Genomic DNA, 21,665 nt, shown 5'->3' with positions numbered 1-21,665 from the left:
GCACGTCGATAAAAGAGGGCGGGAATTCGCTGCAGAAATAGCAGCAGTGCCTTTTGGACACTGGACGACGTATTCGTACGGTTTGCCCCTAGCACTAGTGATGGCTGGTGTAAGGGTAGCGCCGGCCTGAAGTCTCCGGTGACAGAACTCCTCAACCGAAGAAAGATTGTGGGGAAGGAAGCAGGTACGCAAGTCTTATGGGCATGGGTGCCACGCCGGAGGAGGAATTTTTGCGCAATGAAAATAGAGGGGTGGTCTGAGGGTTTGGAACTAGGAGGAGTTAAGGGTGTCGAGAAAAAGTGAGCAATGCGGTCCGCAAGGTCGTTATTGTGGTCGCGACCATACGCCTGCACCCAATGGACAGTAATGTTCGCGAATGTAGTATTATGCCAGAGTTCATCACATTTACACTTACATTCAGACTCGAAGACGCCTGAGGAATTCCGCAACCGCTGTCACTTACGTCACGTGGTATGCCCAGGGGGCTGCCTTAGTGCTTAACTGCATATACCATTCAACAGGGTGCACGCGTCATAACTTCATCAAAGGTTTCAAAAATATGCTGGAGAACTAGCGGAGGGCCCTGCAAGAACGAGAAAGCTTTCCTTGCCGTTGCGCACCTAATTTGCGCACTCGCGCAGGCGCGCTTTAAGGCATCTAAATTGTCGCTCATAACAAGAGGCGCAAGACGACTTGATGAGCGCGTGCCTAAGCACGAAAACAATATGCGATGGAAAGAAACGGTTTCGATTCGTCCTTTCCTATGCAGAGGTAGATTCTCACTCTACATTGCATACGTGTGGCTGTACCACCTCTTTCACCAGAGCGAAGTGATTTGCAAGTATAGGAACGAGCAGACGTGCGTGCATTGAGAAGCAGCACCAATGGCCAGAGAACGCGCACGTGTCAGCAAACAGTTGGTAGCCCTATCGGATAAAAAATTAAGATTTTGTTTGAATAAGGAGGCATGCGCAGAGGGCGACAATAGTTGATAAGAAACATTTAGCTGTTGTCAGATGCTTTCTTTTTGTATGTAAACGTTTTCGCCTGAAGCAATATTTATACTGGCGTACATACACGTCTATATAAGTAATACATATGTAGCACTAAATTACCACTTGAAAGTCAGCGCTTGTCCCATCTCGTTTTATTCTTCGTGTTTACGCTTACGTTTTCGTTTACGTTTACGTTTACGTGGTCTTGCCTCTCACACTCCACAGGCTCTTTATGCATGACCAACTCGCCCACTCAGCCAACTTTACTGCCAGTTCCGCTCAGACCAGTACGTACATTAAACAGCTCAGCAGGAACGCTAGTTTGCTTACAAAGTACGCACAACGCTCATGCTAGCAGCGCAAGGCAGATCGTGGTAGAGCTTCAGGTTGTGCGGTATTCGGGTAAACGTAAGCGGACTGGGCGTTTTACTGGATGAGCGGAGGCGCAAACGTGAACGACCTGCACGGTGCAGCAACCGCGTGGCGCAGAGCTCAATCGGACGCACCGCTGGGCAGTATCGAAGATAAACATACCTTAGCTAGTATCTTAGATACCTTTAGGCTATCTCGTATCTGTGTCATGATACGTCTTTCAAGAGGTGTATCAATATCTGCATTTCCGATACATGAAAGAATATATCGTGCAGCTAAAGATACAAGATACTGCTATTGCGGCATCACCGTGCGGAACTGTAAACGTTCACTGAACTCCGCTTCTCAAGCTGATGCTGCTGCCACTAAGACACCTGAATTTCCACAGGCACTGACTGAATTTTCTATTGTCTGATCTAACAGGTAAGCTGACAATACTTCATGCTTAAATCTAATAGCTATAACTGGTGCCGCCTGTATCGTGCTTGTATGTTTGTACGTATTCGCTGTGATTGTATGTACGGAACGGCCTTTCTATTTAACTTAGATATATATTTTTCTTTTTTTAATCTCACCCTTAAATTTCCTTCTGTTTCAAATCATCAGATAATGGGAGCTATAGGTGGCAGTAGTGTGAATAGCGGCGATATCCTGTGACGATTTATGCCACTACAATACGTGTGAAACGTTTTTGGATTGCACAAGTTATCTCGTAGAAGAAAAACCGTAAAATGGCACATTAATGAATATGTTGCTAACGAAAGCTTTACGCAGTCAGACAAGTAGAATATCAAACGTCATTGCAACTTTATGTGCGGTCTGTATTTATGATGCATAAAAAATATCACTGCCAGCGTTCTTGCTGCTGTGCACCTGTGCGGTGATCAGGTATTGCGTAAAAGGGAATACGTTTACCGACAAGATAAAACACAGTAGTATTTGCGTCATAGTGCAGAGGTTTCTTATTGAAGTTCTTATAGTTAGATGGCAACCCTCTAGCTGTTCTGCAAGCAGAACAGCGACTCCCATCAATTAGAAAGCGACAAGCAAAAACCACCGACAGTTTGTAGGATCGACGATTTTGAAAGATTGCAACTGCTCAGTTGTCTTCGCTTCCTACGAAGCAGCTATAGTATTTATGCGTATGTCATACGCATTAGGAGGTTGCTTTTGTGATGACAAATAAATGGACTTGAAACGCACGTACAGAAATCAAACAGACAGGCAAAGCATTTATTTTCCCGTAACGCACTGCGCTGTCACTCTCGCTGGTGTAATATTACCGTGGTATCAATAAGGATCGTCGTAGGAGAGGCAGATGCCAGAACTTTTGGTTCCTACAAACCCACAGAAACAGCCATCAGGACATTTTTTTTCCCGCGTGCACTGAAATCACAAAAGAACAACGGGAAAGGCAAACTTGTGTTGGTTACAGAGTGAGCCAAAACACAGAAAGAGAGTAAACATTCTATGAGGCACTCGGAAATCATCTTCACTTCAGTGGATGCTGCACGGTTGCACCGTTTCAGGCAGCAAATCGTGCTTTTCATGCAACAGTCTGAAGTGTTCAGCATTTTTATCTTGTTTTACCACAGACGCCACAAGATAAATCTTCCTATCCACAGCAAGGAAACGCCCATATCCTAAAATTTTACAGGTTCTACTGATCACTGAAAAAATACACCCTACAGCAGCGAAAGCTCGTAAGCGGCGCTACACAGGCGACGTTTCAAGACAGGTTCTTGTGTAGACATCGCACACGCAAGGGAAAATCTTGGGGCGAATAAAAGACAAAGCCGTTTGTACACATCACACTATCTCTGGACACCGCACACTCATGAAAGGGAATAAGGTGTCAGTACGACTCAGGAGATCTCGAACAATGACATGGCCATAGAAACGAAAATGCGGGACGCGATCACAGTCACAAAGCTGCGCAAGTATTTCACTGCTACGCCTCATCACGACACAAGTCAGAGAGTCCCAGTGACTGCGCGAGCACAAATTCACCGGGAGAGTTTGGACGGCCAAGGCGACGGGGGAGCTACCGAGAAACGCGGCTTTGGACAGTGCATTGGCCCGTTGTCGACGTTGTCCTCAACGCCAAGCTTAGTTGCTGTGACCAGGACGCTTATACAGTGCCGAGCAGCACTAATTCGGGGGACTTGGGATAAAGAATTACGAAGCGCCAAACGTGTGTTGGCGCTGTCACCTGAAAAGCTGCACGTAGGATGCATGAAAGCGCAGCCGCCGGTGTAGAGCTGGGGTAGCCTGCGGTATGCCCCTTATTTAAGACTTTCGAGCGAGCTTGCATGCTCGTTCTGTTACGTACACATGATATACGTATCGATTTCCATGGGCAAAATTCCACGACGGTGTCACACGCGTTTGAATATTGAGGTTCACGTCTCGTCCGGGGAGAAAAGTAGAAATACCAGCGCCGCGCGATTTCTTGACAGAACTTGTATTCGGTGCATTGTGTAGGATCCACTGCGTTTGCATTTCACTCACCCTCTGTTATTTGCGGTACACTTGCCAGACTGATTCCACAAGACAGGTGAGGTAATATGAGGGCTGCAAATAGCAACCATTTCAGTAAATGCAACGTTGTTGCGTTTCCCACTTCTTGGCTTACAGTCGAGATATCCGGTCGCTTCTTCTGTTCAGTGGGAATTAGTCCAAAATATTGCGAGGGACCACACCATCAATGGCATCATGCAGCTTAGAGGGTGACCAGAATGCAATGTAGCTATGGCTGGGGGCTGGTGTCAAAAGTTTCGCGGCTGCGTTCTCTCTATAAAGCATGACGTACTCCCCGGCCGTGAATAATTAGAGGCCTGTGCTGGGTAGTATCGTAGATAGGTGTATCTTAGATGCTATCTTACATGCTCTTTGGGTATCTTGTATCTGCATCATGATAGGTCTGGCAAGACGTGTATCAGTACCTGTATTTGCGATACATGACAGAATGCATCGATTATCTTAAGAATCAAGAAACTGCTATCGCAACATCACCGTGCGAAACTATAAACTTTGGCTGAACTCCGTTTCTCGAGCTGCTGCTGCTGCTACTAACCCACCTGAATGAATGAATAATTCGCTAACAAATGCTTTACACCAGCAGGTGAGTCGAATATAAGAAAGGTCATTGTAGCTTTATGTGCTCTCTGTATACGCGATGCGACACAAGGAATGTCGCCTCCAGCGTTGTTGCTGCTGTACAACTTCTTCGTCATCTTCTCTTCTTCGTCGTCGTCGTTATCGCCAGGACGACTCTGTTCCGACTTTTCAATGAACGCGCTTATCAATATAGACAACTTGGGTATTTTGGTATGTGATGCCTTTTGTTTTGCCGAGTAGACAACATCCGGCATTGGGTAGGTGCCCCGAATAGGCAAATTGCTGTAGCTGCTGTATGACCAATTGTAGAGAAGTTGCGCCGCTGAGTATGTCCCACTGGCTATGCGCCCATTCTAGGCCACGCACACCGAATGGAGATGCCACTTTTACAGAAGGGTTATGAAGCATGAAACAATCCGAAAATACAATCGGAACATTTTCAAGAAAGCAAAAATGCCATACGTAACATTTTTCGTCGGGACTGCTTTTAATACAGTGGCACACATTTCAGACCGACTCGAGATGCAAATTTGGCAAAGCTAGGCTCAATTCTCTTTTTATTTCTTTTTTTATAAACGTTTCAGCCTCTCTTATTTAGCGAATGGCTGCCCTCTGCCACACTGCAGGAAAGACGAGACTGGGGATTGCGTTGCAGGCTATTGATTCCTATTTAATAACTGCATCGTTTACGGGGTCCTCAGCCTACCCTCGGGCTTGGTGAAAAAGCATAGTCCGCAGACAACATGTGCTGCTGTGAAAATTTCAACCAAATATTGCAGTCGTGCGCGGTGCGTGTAGCTCTCAAGCAGAGCGTGAAGTCGCTTTTTTATACGAAACACTCTCTTTTCAAGCGAAGCCTTTTCTACACCAGCTCCGAAGCTGCCGGCGGCTTGCATATGCCAGAATATGGAAGATTCCCATTAACGGCTGATATTGGCCGATAAGTAACATCAATCAAGGGGGATTGTAAATCCCAGATAGAGCGCGAAAAATGCACATACACATAAAGAAGACACGACAGACGTGGACGAGCGCTACTACCAACTGTTTATTCCAATCGACTCACCCTCCGCTTTTATAAAGTGAGCCGCGCACAAATGTCACGCCCCTTTAGCAATGCTAAGGTAGTAAAAAACAAAACCTAAAAGGTGAATAATACTGCTGCCTGCTTCAGATAGGAGAACTTAAGAAATACAGTTTGGCTCTTTGCGAAACAATGGATGCTTCGCCTACACAGATAGGCGGATTCCTGTGGATATGGAGTTCTTCTAAAGCAACTCGAGCCGTGTGGTTTGAAGACTTGCCTAAGATAGTGGTCTCAGAAAAAAGCGCCTCGCAAGCACGCGATGATATGCGCAGCCAATTGTGCATATTTGTCCTCTTCTTTCTCAACTTTTAGCGCATGCTCCCTGAGCCGGTCTTTGATTCACCATTTGGTTTGGCCGATGTACACATTTACACACTTCAAGGGAACTGAATATACCCCTCCTGTCACGTACACCATGTGGCGGTATTCATGTCTGGGTTTGCAACCTCACTTGCTGTCAACGCAAATCCGAGGACAGAGCCCGGAGAGCTTACACGAAATCACCACTGCTTACCACCTCCGGACAAACGGCCTTACCGAATGCCCGAACAGAACACTTTCCGTCATGTCTTCTTATGCACGTTTCCCCCTTAGCTTCGCGACCGGGATGTCGTTCTGCTGTATGTCGATTTTGCTACTAACTCTTGCCACCATGGCACCCTCGTGGCATCCTTTTTCCGCTCTTGGCCCTGTACTACCCTACGCACCACAGTCGCCCAGTGCTTATGCTTGCGTTGAAATTTCTCTGGCTGCCCAGGCCATCAGACTGCACGTGACCCCCCGCAGCCTATCGGGCTCAATAAATCCTTTTATGACAGGCGCCACAGGGACATTGAAATTTCACTGGTTCCCTAGCGCTCCGGTGGCAATCACCTCGTCGTGCTGGCCTATCAGACAGATTCTGGCACAACATGTGTCGCAATGACTCTCGACGTTAATTTTGTTAACATTGAAAAAGTATAGCCCCACATCATATTGCCACTGCCAAAACGCGTCATATATGAGACCTGTATGTAGCCCGGCTCCTCATTAAAACGCACATTGCAATTTGCGAATTTTGCTCAGTGAGTGAGTGAGTGCTTGGAATGTATTAATTTCGAACGAATTCTTAATGTGGCACAAGTTTATAGGTAACAATCCTCCTAGTTCACGACGATATATTTGGCAGTCCAGTTACATTCGTGACACAATGGCTAAAACGATGTTACGTACATGGAACAACACTGTATTTATCCCGCCATTTCGACGGTGCGTATCTCAAAAGCGGAGCCATCATTAGAATTTGTTCTAACTGGATATCACTTGCTAACTCAACGGCTAAAATTCGTGAACTGCAATATGTACCTTAATGTAGTAATCGGCGATCTTTTCTGTTGATGAGTCACCTATTCATTTCGATTTCATGCGGCAGAATTTTCCACCTCTTTGGGCAATCCAGTTTAAGGATTAGGCCTGTGCTATCCTCCACATAACATCTTTCTAAATTTTGCATATTCTAAAGGGGAAAAGTGTGATTTAATGTGTCGGCAGCAATGGCAATGTTCCAGTGCGTTCGCAAGTTTACATGCTTCAGGTTTAGGCCGTGATTCCAAAGATTCACTTACCACTTGCCCGCATTTATATGGAGGCGCTGTGGTCTCGCTTCCATTAAAATTGGTGGGAAAAGCGGTTGGTTTGCCAAAGCATATAAACCTAGGAGTGTAAAAAAGAACCGTTGTGATATCGTAGAAATATTTACTGAAGCCTAAACTGTATTTTGCGATTACAGTTTTAACCAACTAGGCATTTAACAAAGTCACGCTACACATTGTATTCTCCGCTAGGTCATGGAGAGACACACTTTGGCGGAAGCTGAGAAATGACTATTGCAGCGAATCGATCTAGTCCTTACCCGCCGTGGTTTCTTAGTGGCTATGGTGTTGGGCTGCTAAGCACAAGATCGCGGGGTGGAATCTCGGCTACGGCGGCCGCATTTCGATGGGGGCGAAAACACCCGTGTACTTAGATTTAGGTCCACTTTAAAGAAGGCGAGGTGGTCCAAATTTCCGGAGTCCCCCCCTACGGCGCGCCTCATAATCAGATCATGGTTTTTTCACGTAAAACCCCATGATTTGTTTTTTTCTTGATCTCGTCGTTGTCATCGAATGCAAAGTCTACACAGGGGGTTCGCGTAACTTGAACGAAGGATTTACAAAAAAGTGGTTAACCGCAATTGAATGAAACCAACGGCATAAGTTTGCTGTCATAAAGCGCTCCTTAGAGTATTTTTATAATTGCCTCTTAATCAGTTGATTAACTAAGATCAATTATGACAATTTTTTTAATATTCACTTGCGGGTCAAGTGCGTTCCGTTAGGTTGTAGAGGGTATTCAGGAACCACCGATCAAATTTTTTATGGCAACGTACATGCTGGGCGGTGATTTTTTTTTTCTGCGTTTAGAGAAAGCCCGCTCAATATGAAATAAAACCACGGGACTGTCCTCATGCGCTATCATATTGCAGCGCTCTCAACCTTGTTTCGTTGAGAGCGCTTCCCAAAGGTACATATCTAGACACCCAAGCTGGCGTCAAAGAGGTGCATTGAAGAGGGGCACGCGCCTACTCGCGCAATTCCAGTTACCCAAGTGAACATCAGATCGGTTTGTGGAGACCACCACATACACAGTCCTCCAAGTAGGCGTCAAAGGGTTTCCTTAAACAAAGCTACCTTCACAGTCTCGCATCTACAGTCACCATGTCGATCGGCGTGAAAAAGTTTGTTAAAGTGCCGCCCATCTGTGCAAATTCCCACATAAAAGGCACCTAGGTTGGTCCGACTGTTGTATTCGAGCTCTGTTCCCACAGCACAACAGCTGGATACACTACACACTTGACCACAGACTACTCAGTGACCGAAGTTAGGCAGAAAAACGGTTAGGTACTGTAGGAACAACACGCCAGGATGACACGTCTGCCGAAATGCCGAAATCTCCGTACAGAGTCGTTGTCTCCACTCTGTACGGAGATTTCGCCTGCAGTGTCCAAATAATTCTTATCGCGATGAAAAATTTCACCGGCCTTCCATTACTGTCAAAAGGGGTGCAAGCGAAGCTCGGGATCCGCGGCTATTTGTTGTCGTAACGCCTCGGCTTCGCGCTTCCTCACGCCGACGTCGGCACGTCGACGACGAGCCCTTTCTCCAGCGAGTTCCAACGGCATTCATGAAAGGCCTCCAATCTTTCGGCCGAAAGCACGACGCGCGGCCACTCCCACTGCCGTTCCTTTAACGCAGCCTGCTCTTCGGCAGAGCTGCAGCCATGGCGTAGAGGTAGAGCATCCGCTTCGCGTGCAAGAGGACCGTCGTTCAAATCCCGGTGCGGCGCAATTTTCCAAAGGATAAAAAAAATCCGCGTGTTGATAAAATTTCATAAACATGCCTGAAGTGCGGCCTGATCCCGGTGACCAGAATCGGTAACGCACTCCCTCACCAGAGCAGGATTGGCCCGTACTTGGCCACAACCTCCTATATGAATACAACAATCAAACCCGGGCCCTCAGTCTCCAGCAGCTGTGAAGCAACTGACCATGACGGCGGTCAGACCTGTGACGCAACAGAGGGTGCTAAGAATCTCTGGATCCGAACAGGCCGCAATTGGAATCTGAACCTGGCACCGTTTAACGTTAGGCAGTGCTATTGGAGGAATTAGCGGGCAGCCAATGGGATGTCATCATCACCAGCCTGGTTACGTCCACTGCAGGGCAAAGGCCTCTCCCATACTTCTCCAGCTACCCGGTCATGTACTCATTGTGGCCATGTTGTCTCTTCAAACTTCTTACTCTTATCCGCCCACCAAACTTTCTGCCGCCCCTTGCTACGCTTCCCTTCCCTTGGAATCCAGTCCGTAACCCTTAATGACCATCGGTTATCCTCCCTCCGCATTATATGTCCTGCCCATGCCCATTTCTTTTTCTTGATTTGAACTAAGATGTCATTAACTCGCGGTTGTTCCCTAACCCAATCTGCTTCTTTCTTATCCCTTAATGTTACATCTATCATTCTTCTTTCCATAGCTCGTTATCAGATAGCTCGGATATTCATTCCATAGCTCGGATATAATAGGGGTCAGTTAAGTTAGGAGGACAAAAGAAGCATACACAGTGCTAAAAAGCGGGCAGGTCCTGCGCTACCGGGGCTTAGCGGAGAGACGACAACTAGGAGTCGTATTCCTGATTAATAAGGATATATAGCTGGAAACATACAGGAATTCTATATCATTAACGAAAGGGTGGCAGGTCTTGTCATGAAACTAATAAGAGGTACAAATTGAAGGTCATGCAGATCTACGCGCCTACATCCAGTTATGATGACCAGCAAGTCGAAAGCTTCTATGAAGACGTGGAATCGGCGATGGGTAAAGTCAAAACAAAATACACCATACTGATGAGCGACTTCAATGCCAGGGTAGGCAAGAAGCAGGCTGGAAACAAGTCAGTGGGGGAATATGCCATAGGTTATAGGAATAGCAGGGGCGAACTATTAGTAGAGGTTACAGAAGGGAATAATTTGCGGATAATGAATACCTTCTTCCGCAAGCGGGATAGCCGAAAGTGTACGTGGAGGAGCCCGAATGGTGAGGCTAGAAATGAAATAGACTTCCTACTCTGCGCTAACCCTGGCATCATACGAGATGTGAATATGGTCGGCAAGGTGTTCTGCCGTGACCATAGGATGGCATAATCTCGAATCAGTGTAGACTTGAGGAGGGAACGGCAGAAACTGGTACATCAGGAGCCGATTCATGAGTTAGCAGTAAGACGGAAAATTGAGGAATTCCAGTTCAAGCTACATATCAGGCATTCGGCTTTAACTCAGGAGGAGGACCTTAGTGTTGAAGCAATGAACGACAATTTTAGGAGCATAATTAAGCAGTTTTGCAATAGAAGTCGGTGGTAAATTCGTTAGACAGGATACCGGTAACCTATCGCAGGAGACGAAAGATCTGATTAAGAAACGCCAATGTATGAAAGCCTCTAACCCTACAGCTAGAATAGAACTGGCAGAACTTTCCAAGTTAATCAACAAGCGTAAGGTAACTGACATAAGGAAGTATAATATGGATAGAATTGAGCATGCCCTCAGAGACGGAGGAAACCTAAAAGCAGTGAATAAGAAACTAGGAATAAGCAAGAATCAGATGCATGCGTTAAGAGACAAAGCCGGCAATATCATTAGTAATATGGATAAGATAGTTCAAGAGGTAAGGGAATACATCTACTTAGGGTAGGTAGTGACCGCGGATCCGGATCATGAGACTGAAATAATCAGAAGAATAAGAACAGGCTATAAGTACCCTGCACATTTTCCTTTGAAACTTGAAGCACGAAACAGGCCTTATTTGCTTTGGGCATCGTATATAAAGTCGCCAGTAAACAGTCTTGGGTCTCCGAACGTATGACGAGTTGCGGCGACTACTTACATTCCCTGCAGAGTTATCGTGCCTATCAGAACATATCGGGCGCTGTATAACGCAGACATCTAACACAACTACTTTTTAAGTGTAGTCTCCTTTTCGACGCAACCTAAGAAAGTCGGTGAAGTTATATAGCTGGGAACGAGCAAAGGCTCCGTCAAATATGAAAAATGCATTCATCGGCAGCGCTGCAGGTGGTCTCCAGCACTTGATGGTTCACGAAGCATACGCGTGCAAGTGCTCACAATATTGCGTAAAAATGTATTTCGTCTTTCTTTCAGTTCCCAGTCATTATGCTTACAGGCTGATATTAAAGTCACTCGAGGTTTAGCGTCCAAGTGCTGGTTTGGCAAACAATGACATTGAGGAAACGCCACTTTATTTACAAGCCACCTGCACCCAGCTAGCACAAAAGCGATAGAGTTCTGTTTCCATACCGATTCGCCAAGACGAAATGAAGGTCTGAAAGACGCGCTATAAAATCCATCCAGTCCGTTTGGAATGTGATAAACATCAGTATAGCTTTGCTAATGTCCGGAGGATATGACTATTTCAAGAAGTTCTAGAATCCTGGTTAAAGTAGGCTAGAAAAATCCTCTCTTGAAAAGCGGATTTCGCAAGACTATTACAAGCTTTTAAATATGCGGATAGAATCCCACTACAATGGATTTTGATAGCCGTTTCCTTTTTTGTTTGTTTCCCTCCCCCTGTATTCTTTCCTTCCTTACGCTGTTCCCTGCGGCGTTTCGCCAGCCGACGGCCTGCAGGTTAGCGCACTACACGAAACACATAAAACAACAAGACTTTTTTTATTACATAAAAAACGACCACTGCACAAGAAGGGTAGTGATACGGGTTTGTTGGTGCATTTTGTATGTGAAGTTCACAGCGTGCTAAAATTAATCACAGATGCACGGGATCTGGTGGGTGTTGCATGCACGTGAACCTACAGGAAGCCAGACAATAAGCATAAACAGCTGTATTTCATAAGACACTTGGAAACCATCTTTGCAATCTAGTAAACAGTGTCAAAGGAAGGTACTCATCAGTTAATTAAAATGCACAAATAGTTTACAATTCACTAAGTAGTACAAAACACTTCAGCAAATAAATTAAAATGTGAAAATAAAAATTACATAAAGAAAAAATACACACGTGTTGCTTACGAATAAGTTGACATTTCGAACACAAGAACATTATTGCACAGAGCAGTTCGAAATCGGGTACTAATATAAGCAAGAAATGACCAATAAAATAAACGTGGGCAAAAAGCACTCACCTACTAGTAATATAATTAAACGGCACCCATAAGCAATTAACACACCAAAACAAAAATTAATACGGCGCTACCCGTCTCGTGCAAAGGACATCAAAGCTTGCCTTCACTCTGGCACGAAAACACAAGTGAAAGTTTACACAACATTTCAAGATTCGTTACAAGGAAATAACTCGGAAGGAAATCTGGCACAGCTATAGACAAGACGAAGTGAAGACGACAGGCAGACCGCGTGTCTTCCGTAGCACTGCTCCATTTCCTTGTAAGCATGCAACAACTAGCCCAGTTCAGCACAATGTTGAACCAATAGCTGCAACAATTAAAATAAAGCTTATTTACAACTAAAATCCAAACACAAATCTGTTCTGCCACGAAAAGGCTTGAGATAATGATTCAAACTGCCATAACAGTATAAACAAGCAAGAGGAGGTTAACAGATTTCATTGTTTCTAGGTGCAAGCTCATCAAAAACAAAAACAAAAACAAAGGCGCTCATGCCTTAAGTAGTCCCGAGAGGAGACCAGTCTCAGAAATGGTCACCACCATTCACTGCATTCAACATGCGACAGCTTTCTCAGGTTAATGGTGCTCATCAGTGAGTTTTTTATGTGGAAGCATACTTTACTGAAAAATTGCACAGGACGTTAGTTTTCTCAGTTACTTGAGGCACGGCATGCAGAAGTTGAGGCTCTGTCCACTTGAGTGCCTTGCACTGTAGTCTTCCATGAATGCAGATGTCCACTTGAACAAAAACCAAAAAATACCCCCTCCCCGCACACACACAAGCAGATGTTGGTTCACTGTGGTGGTAGTGCGAAGAACATGCAAAGCGAATAAGGCTTAACTTCTTTAGCAGGCTTGAATTCTTCAAATGCTCTCGAAGCTCTTTCTCTCCGCAATACCGAATAGATTTCGGCCTCCCTCAATTTCAAATTTCACCTTAGCTTTTTGGTGCACTGAAAGCACTAAAAAAGATGGGCTGGGGCTTAGCTAAGGGTAAGCCTGGATATCTCGAAGCGAAAAGGTTCGGTGATGCTTATGGTTTAGCTTATGGTTATGCTTTATGATTTAGCCTATGGTTATGCTTACTGTTGAGCTTATGGTTATGCTTTATGATTTAGCCAATGGATATGCTTACGGTTTAACTTATGGATACGCTTATGGCTTAAGTTATGGATATGCTTACGGTTTAGCTTATGGTTATGCTTTATGATTTAGCCTGTGGTTATGCTTACGGTTTCACTTATGGATATGCTTTGGTTAGCTTATGGTTATGCTAAACATGTGCCTTGTGAAGTTATGCAAATTGCTTATCAATGATATATACCATAAGTTATGCAGGATTATTAAACTTCTCTATTCATCATTGTTGGGCACACTGTCTTGCGATTTCTGTACAGCCATAAACACTGCTCTCTGTATCGGTAGTATCACCCTCTTCTCCTTCCATGTTGAATGCGCACGCCTATTCTCTGGCAAGCGGTTATATAGTCGGCCTCCGCGATAAACACGCGCTTGCGGCGAACGTCAAATGATGACTCATAGCGCGCGGCAGTGGCCACCTGTGCCGACTCCGAACACGCTTACGGAGCCAATTCCGATATACCCCGGCTCGCGCGAAGCGCGGTGTTGACTAGCGTAGTGAAACTTTTCGCTTCAAGATCTTGTGGAGTACTTGTGTACGAAAACAGGCTGCTGAGCCAGCTCCTTCAACAGGTCCTCTTAGTGTACGTAGGCATGTGGAAAGCGCATGTGAATTGAAGCAAACTTTTCTTAGTGAACGTTTGGGTATTTCAATATAACTTGGTAATGAGCACTGCAATATACCTTGGCAATACGCAGTGGGATAATCTATTGGTCCCAGCGCAAAATAATCAAGCATTTCACTTTGATTACCATGGTTCTACCATTGACAGGTCACAAGGGAAATTCTTCTCTCCATTTTTCTTGAAGACACACTTTCAATCAAACTGCAGATGTTGCATGTGCTAATCACCAACCAGTGTAAGTGTCGCCAATTTTACAAATTTCGTGGAGGCAGTTGTCTTGACTAGTTGGCAATGGGTCAATGACATCAGCCTCCTAAAAATTTACAAACTACGTACCCCTAAGCACTAAGAGAAAGGAATGCAGAATGTATTTCAGGTAAAGCTGTACCTGGAATTAGATAATTGTGACATTGGAAAGGGGCGCAGCTGCCATGACATGGCATTGTTACGCTACCCAATTTTATATTCTATGGTAAATTGAAAGCTCCATTCACTACACAGATGACATAATTATTTTAGAAATTGTGAAGGTTTGAGCATATACGTGCAACACCAGTCCATGTATAAGATCTTGAACACTTCGCAATGTCAATAAAAACACTGCACATTTCCGACTTAAGCAAATCCTTCGCAATTCCTTAAAAAGTCTACAGCAAAGTGCAGCCTTGAGGAATCGCAATAATTTGCAGCGAAGCTGTTTCAAGCAGTTACACTAACATTAAAATGTCACGCGCCATGAGTTGCCTGTTTGAAACCTTGCGTGCATTTACAGTTTCAAGCAGTTGCAAAGAAATTGCGTCATCTTGCAATAAAAGCTTCTAGAAGATAACAGGAGTTTATAGAATTCTAGATATCTACAGCTGTGTTACAAACTTGCTTAAATCATATCATGAGAAGCCAACAAACAGACACCAAGAAAAACATAGCGGAAGTTACTTGTACTTACGAAATGAATTAAAGAAATGATAAATTAATGGCAATGAAAGTGGGTCAAAAAACAACTTGCCGCCGGTGTGGAACTATCCCACGTCTTCGCATTACGCGTGTGAAACTTGTTTAGAGGTTCAGTACTTCACATCAATGTGCGATATTTATTTAGGCAAAAAAAATGCAAGGGGTAAATGAGCCACGCAGTGCAGTCTTTGACATATTGGTATTTCGAGAACAAACAGGGAAACTGCTTTGAGCTGCATAGAATTTTGAGCGTGCACTGTCGCTGAACTTACTTGGCTGGATAAAAAACAGTATTTAAGACCATCACATATCAACATGTTAAATTATACAGAGGCCGTGCGAAAAACCGTTCCTGAATATGCGTGTATGATCCAATACTCTGATTTCACATTGTGAGATTCATTGTTTGTTATATGTACACATGCCGGAAATTTTATGCAATGACATTAATATTAAATAGCAGTTACCTGGGATTTGCGCGTTCTGTAGTTTCATTTTAATGGCCTTTCGGGTGACAGCGTTTCCCTTTGCAACTGCAGGGGGCACATGGCCTGTGTGTTCACTCTCGCATGTCTTCTCCCTTGCACGCATGTGCCCTCTCTGTCTCTCTCTCTCTCTCTCTCACCAAAAATAGACGTAGCTCTGTTCCGCTAGGTGCTCTATGTTTCGCATAGGCCTCTACTTCCAGGTGCAACAATGGATCCTCGAAAATAATTGTCGAAAGAAGAGTGCAAGAGTGTTAAGGCTCTGCAGAAACTACGGCGGTATGCGATACGCCCCGAAGCGGCGAGGCAGGCGACGAAATGACGGACCGAGGCGAGATACGCGCGACCGTGGAGCGTGAGCAAGAAGGTAAAGCTAAGCGCGGTCGAAGGACAAAGGCACGCTGCGAGAACAACCGCTGAGCAGACCACCGAGACCAAGCGGTGCCGATCGCAGGAACACCACTTGCGGGACGCAGACGCGTATTTTCAAAAGCGCTTTGTCGACGATGCATTTGGTGCGGCATGAAACGCCCGCGATCACCTCTGGTTCCCATCGTGTGCCGTCAGGGTGTCGCGGCCTGCTCATGTGGCGGTACTCGCGCGTTCATTTCCGCGTGAGGACGTGAGCTTTTTCGGGCTTTGCGACACGTGCAAGGGAGATATGCTTGGCATAATTTGGGCAATAATCAACGATGGCTTCTGCATAATTTCTGACCCATTAAATAAGGTTGCGGTGGTCGTTCATGCCACATATTTAGGCCGTCATGCTCGGGTATGTGCGGTGTTTATGCGATTTAGTAATGCTTCGCAAGGTCTTTTCCAGCAGTACTGGAGACAACTGTCGGTGTTGGAAGACTCGATGCACTGAATTATATATGATGTGCGTTCTCTGTTGCGCAGCTGTCCCATTTCAGGACAGCAATGTCTAAATGCAGCCACTTTTGCTCTTCCATGGAAGTAGCATTTTTCACTTTGCATTGACAAACAGTCAGTGATGAAAAACACTATGTAAATGAAAGCGCGCAAGAATACGTGCCGGAGAATACATCAGAAGAAAGCGTGAAAATCACAGGCGTAGGCAGCACTGCTAATACCATGAACTTCAATATCACTAAAACAGCTCTTCTAGAAGTCACCTTCCAAAAAGTATACGACAACATAAATTATTTTCCAGCTTGGTAACTCAATGAGAGAGATTTCCAATAAAGACGTTTACATGTTTGATTGTTCCTTGCTCGCACATCTTCAGTGAGGCTTTGTTGGGCCCACAGAATCCACTCCTGGGTACATAGAGGCAAATAAGCAGATTGAACAGGCATAGCTGGGGTTGTACAAGCAATCATCCGTTTTCAAGCCAAGACTACGCCACTGTCAGTGGTTTTCTTTATTGCCTGTTAGGTACCGTAAACAATTATAACAACACCACCGTGATCAAACTTATGGCAGCACACAAACCCTATCGAATAGTATTTCTAGCATCTTGCGAAGCTCTCGATTGTACACGATACTCTCTGTAAAATTCCGGCAGAATACGTCGCGCAATGTCTGTCTAAGCTATTGCGATTGGTATTCAAGCAAATTAATCCTACACCGTATTGTTGAAGGCACGTTTATTTAGAATCAGTATTGAATTCCCTTACTTTGACTATCCGCGACATACATTGCCTCAGGTATCGGCCCACATTTTTTTCATTATTATCAAACGAAAGGAAATGTTGGCAGCATTACTGGCTCCGGCTGGTCTTTTTCACAGGGGAAGCAAAACAAAGGCGCAAAACAACCTACATGCACTGGCGACAATCAATTAGTTCTAACATTTGCAAAGTTCTGTAAACGAGCGAAGGTTCACAAAACAGTCTGAGAACACAAACATAAGGTATGTTCATATGTGCACAACGAGACACATAACAACATATAATAACGCCAGACATGAGTACGCACATACGACAAACTATACAACTTCTTGTATTAAAGAAATACAATAGGGCGGTCAACCACGATACATTTAGTATGAACCTAACATGTGTAGGATGTTGAAACCAACACGAAGACATCGCGACCGCTAGAGCAATCTTTGTGGCCCAAGCTGCTGGACGACTTGCGCCACAGTGTTGGCGTACAAGGCGTGATGATGACGGCATGACAAGAGTTCGATGACCATGCCGCAAGGGCGATAATGAAGTAAACACGACGGCACCACGACCTTGAGCACATACGGAATGGCCCAAGCTAGTAGACATAATGGGCCACTGGGTCGGCGTAAAAGGGTATATATATATATATATATATATATGTATGTATACACAATGTGTGCGGATAAATAGGTTTAGAGGTAGAGTCAAAGTGCGTTAAGTAGGCAAATAATGCTAATTACCCTACTACATACTGGGGGTTCGCACTAATATTTGTCTGCCGAACAGGCCAACATAGTATACACGCAAACACGAGAAGGAAGGAAGGAAGGAATTCAACTTTATACAGGTCCTGCAGGCCACGAGAGCTTTGGACTCTCATGGAGTGGGCGTCTCCGACGACGGAACCGGGAGGTTGAGTTTCCTGGTGGCGTCGTGGACCTGCTGGACGGCCCAGAGTTGGGGAGCGAGTTCTTCGCTCCGGATTGCTTTTTCAAACTTGCGCTTGTCCGGTTCGGAGTTTATGTGAGCTTGCGAGCACGGCCAGAGTAAATGATATACGTTGAGGGATGTATTGCAACTGGTGCAATAAGACTTGTCGTAGAGCTCAGGCATGTAATGGTGTAATCTGTTTTGCGTGGGGTATGTGTCTGTTTGTAGCATTCTGAGTGTAACCGCTTGAGCTCGAGTGAGCGTGCGGTGTGGCGTGCTATACTGTCTGCGTTGTAGGTAGTAGTGGCTTGTGTTATTGTGACGCGCATTCGCCGTGCGAGCCTTCCCGCGCTGTCTGAAAAACGAATTCACGCAGGAAGACCTCTAGGAGTTCTCTAAGTATGCGTAAGCATTGTACCACTTTCCCACCTTCACGCAACCCGTTGTCATAATCAATATTATGAAACTTGATACGACCGATATAGACGACAGCCCTGCAGCAACACGAACTGCAGTGGACGGCGGCGTGAGGTGAATTCATGAGACAAGCAAACTACCGCAACTTGCGGCTCCAGCTGCGCTGACGGCGTTCCGATTATTGTAAGCTGGTATCGCTCTTAGCGCCTCGTCCATCCGCGCCGAACCATTACGGCCATTACGCCCCACGCGAACCATATCTTGAACGCCATCTGCGATGCAGACAGCATGTGCCGACTGCTCATAGCTTCGCGCGCTCTGTTCTCGCCGCTTCGCGTTGAACAGAGACGTGCGGGCTCTTATCTTGAAGGCGAACTGCGAAAGGGGCAGGGTGCGGCGTGTGCTCAGAGGTTTGTGAGCGCTGTGTTCGCGCCGTTTCGTCCGCGTGGAAGCGACAGGCAACACGAAGGTAAGGCCGCTCGCTGCTGCATGCTCTATCTATACTGTATGCGTGATTCCGAAGAATATATGCACTTTTTCGCTTCACTTTGCTAAGTGCTCGAGGCGTGTTTCTCCTCCACCGTGGATCGGCCCTACATTGCACTGTATCCGGGATCGGCCCGCATTTTTGTCCTACGTCAGACAGACTGTTTTCCTCGTTGGAAAAGCACAGAAATGCTTACGCATTTAAAAGCAATCACTAGTGGCTTTGCATAGAAAAGACAGCCTGCCCAGCATGTTTCCTCGGGTGGGCATTCGTCTTACTGCACCAAACCAAGTGATGGTGGGCGTCCTGCCTTCTTACGCTGCGGGCTTAGGATAACACTAGCGTTACGCCTTTTGGGTGGGTTTATTTTCGGTCTGCTCGGATGAATTTCCAGACAGGAATAGACAGTTCCCGAAACTGCGGTTGAGACACTAAAGAAATGCGGGCAAAGATTCGATGGAACGCGCGTGTCGACTTCGCAGCTTCACCAGCAATCGTTTCGTAACGGCACGTGTGACAAGACTCCAAAGAGCTTGACAGTTCTCGTGTCCGATGTTTTTTTTTTTTTTTGGTGCGCCTTAACGAACTGCATTCGAGTACTAGGAAAGGCGAAAAAAATAAAAGCAGCATATGCCTAGCATGCACTGAAACAAGGCAGCGCACGCGTGAATGCCTCACTTGATTAATCTTTTTTCTGTCGCGCAATGCTGGAGTACTGGAATTGCTATAATGGTGCTATGCTCACATTCACAGGCGAAGCATGTTCCGTTGCCAACGACACTGATTGCCCCTTCAGCGAAGTCGTACATTGTATAGACAAATTATTGTGTGTTGTTGTGTCTATTAACTGGAGGGGAAAAGGAACAAAGTGCCTATCACTAGAGCCCACGCGATTAGGACGTTATGCGGGCGTCTTTCTCGTGCATACTGCACTGGGCCGCTAATTATTTACGTTCCTGAGTGTGTTGGTTGTCAGTGTGAATAAAGACCATGTTGTGCATGCTTCCTTCGTGTCTAAAGGCGTGTGTATAGACCGACGTAACATGTGTGCGCGCGCAGACACACGCTACGTCCTGCTTCGTGCTGCAATGTAACCCGCGTATACGGCGTGGCATATACATATACTTAAATATATACGGCAAGTTTCGCTCATGTGGATGCCGGTGCCGAATGCGGACACCATATTTTCTGCGACACGGTGCCCTTAACGGTATCGCGTTAAAAGCCGAGTTGTTTGAACGCGTGTGCGCAGACGTTATCGATATGTGCATGCCACTTCAACGATTTTGTTATTTCACACCAAGTTATTTAACGGAGGCAACTCGTTCCACTGACATATTTAGTAATTTATACATGAAATGAATGGGTTCGGTTTCACGTGTTACAGTCATGCACGTAGTTTTCTTTCTGCTATCGTGGGACAATTTATAAACAGCATGTCTGACCTTATTGCCAAACATGCCGGACTTCAACACTTGCGTGCGGAAATTTGTTAGAGCTTCCTAAATTTTACCTTACATCGACATTCATTAAGTTGGATGACAGCTACCTTTTCCAAAAGACGGACGTGTGCATAGGATGATGTATTGCACCTGTACTGAGTATCTATTCTTATCACACCTAAATAGAACACTCGCCGCCGAACTACTAACAACAAAACAAAGGTGTGCAAAGGTTTTAGATATGTCGCCGATTTTTTGTTTGTTTTTGAACGCTACCCATCAGATTTTAACCGAGAAGTCGCAAAAGTTCTGTCAATCCCAGAAAAATATCTGAAGCCCCTACAAATGACGCACGAATGGCCCAACAACGAAACCATCCGGTTCTTAGACACGAGGTTCATTTTTAATGATGATCATTTGTGTTGAAGCTACGAGCCACGACCTAACAAACCCATCGTCCCATTTAGCTCCGCACACTGGAAGCTAATTAAAAGAGCGATTATAAATCTCCACCTCAAGAATACTTTCGAAAAATCATGCATCCACTTAATGCATACCAGTTTGAGCCAACAGTGCACTCGTCTCTTACAGGCAGGGTGCGCAAGACAGATGTTAATTTCTGTAGCCGAAAAAAATTCTCAAGAAAATAAGGACTACCAGTAATTTACGTCCAGCCCACAAAGAAAAAGAAAAGATTAAGGTAATCCCTTATATTCATCTGGTATCGCACAATTTAAACAAGGTAGCCGGACGCGTTGATGTGAAAGTGTTGTTCTCTGCCCCCGATAAGCTGGCAAAATTGTGCAAAATGGCGGACACAAAATACAGGGGAAAAAATTGTGCAACACGCAACGTCGCACCAATTATGTAGCGTGTAAGGAAGGCATAGTCTACCACATACCGCTGTCGTGTAAACACTTTTACGCAGGACAGTCATGTCGGTGCATTCTTAACAGACTGCTTGAGCATGCGATAATGTTAAACATAAGAGAGGTGGCAGCTTAGCCATTCCCTGCAGAGATTGAAGATGCAAACCTAGGCTCGACAACTGCGCAATAATAGGAAGAAAACAAAAATGAAATGACTCTTTAGTTAATAGAAGCACATAACATTTCTAAATTAGGAAATAGGTGCATCAGTGAGGCGTCAGTTGCACTGTGAGCGAAAGAGATACAATTATTCAAGTCTGATAAACCAGTGCCTTGAACCGTAGATCAAATTGGAGCGAAAGAAGAGTTTGCGTGCA

At 45.3% G+C, this 21,665-nt stretch overlaps 2 long non-coding RNA genes across 2 annotated transcripts in view; one reads left to right on the top strand and one right to left on the bottom strand.

Moving 5' to 3' along the window:
* Positions 1–2,571: 2,571 nt before the first annotated feature.
* LOC126542819 (uncharacterized) lies at positions 2,572–11,162 on the bottom strand. Its single transcript, XR_007601853.3, has 3 exons — positions 11,032–11,162; positions 7,179–7,266; positions 2,572–2,753 (listed from the first exon to the last, which is right to left on the bottom strand). It is a non-coding gene; the product is annotated as an uncharacterized lncRNA (long non-coding RNA).
* Positions 11,163–18,809: 7,647 nt separating this feature from the next.
* The window catches only part of LOC140216364 (uncharacterized), a 41,480-nt gene continuing 38,624 nt past the window's right edge, over positions 18,810–21,665 (top strand). The window contains exon 1 of the long non-coding RNA XR_011893012.1: positions 18,810–18,959. This is a non-coding gene — a long non-coding RNA (uncharacterized lncRNA). The remainder of the gene's footprint in view (positions 18,960–21,665) is intronic.

The sequence above is a fragment of the Dermacentor andersoni genome, chromosome 3 (assembly GCF_023375885.2).
Source record: "Dermacentor andersoni chromosome 3, qqDerAnde1_hic_scaffold, whole genome shotgun sequence".
NCBI lineage: Eukaryota > Metazoa > Arthropoda > Arachnida > Ixodida > Ixodidae > Dermacentor > Dermacentor andersoni.
Note: the sequence above shows the minus strand (reverse complement) of the source record. Positions and strands in the feature narration are given on the sequence as shown.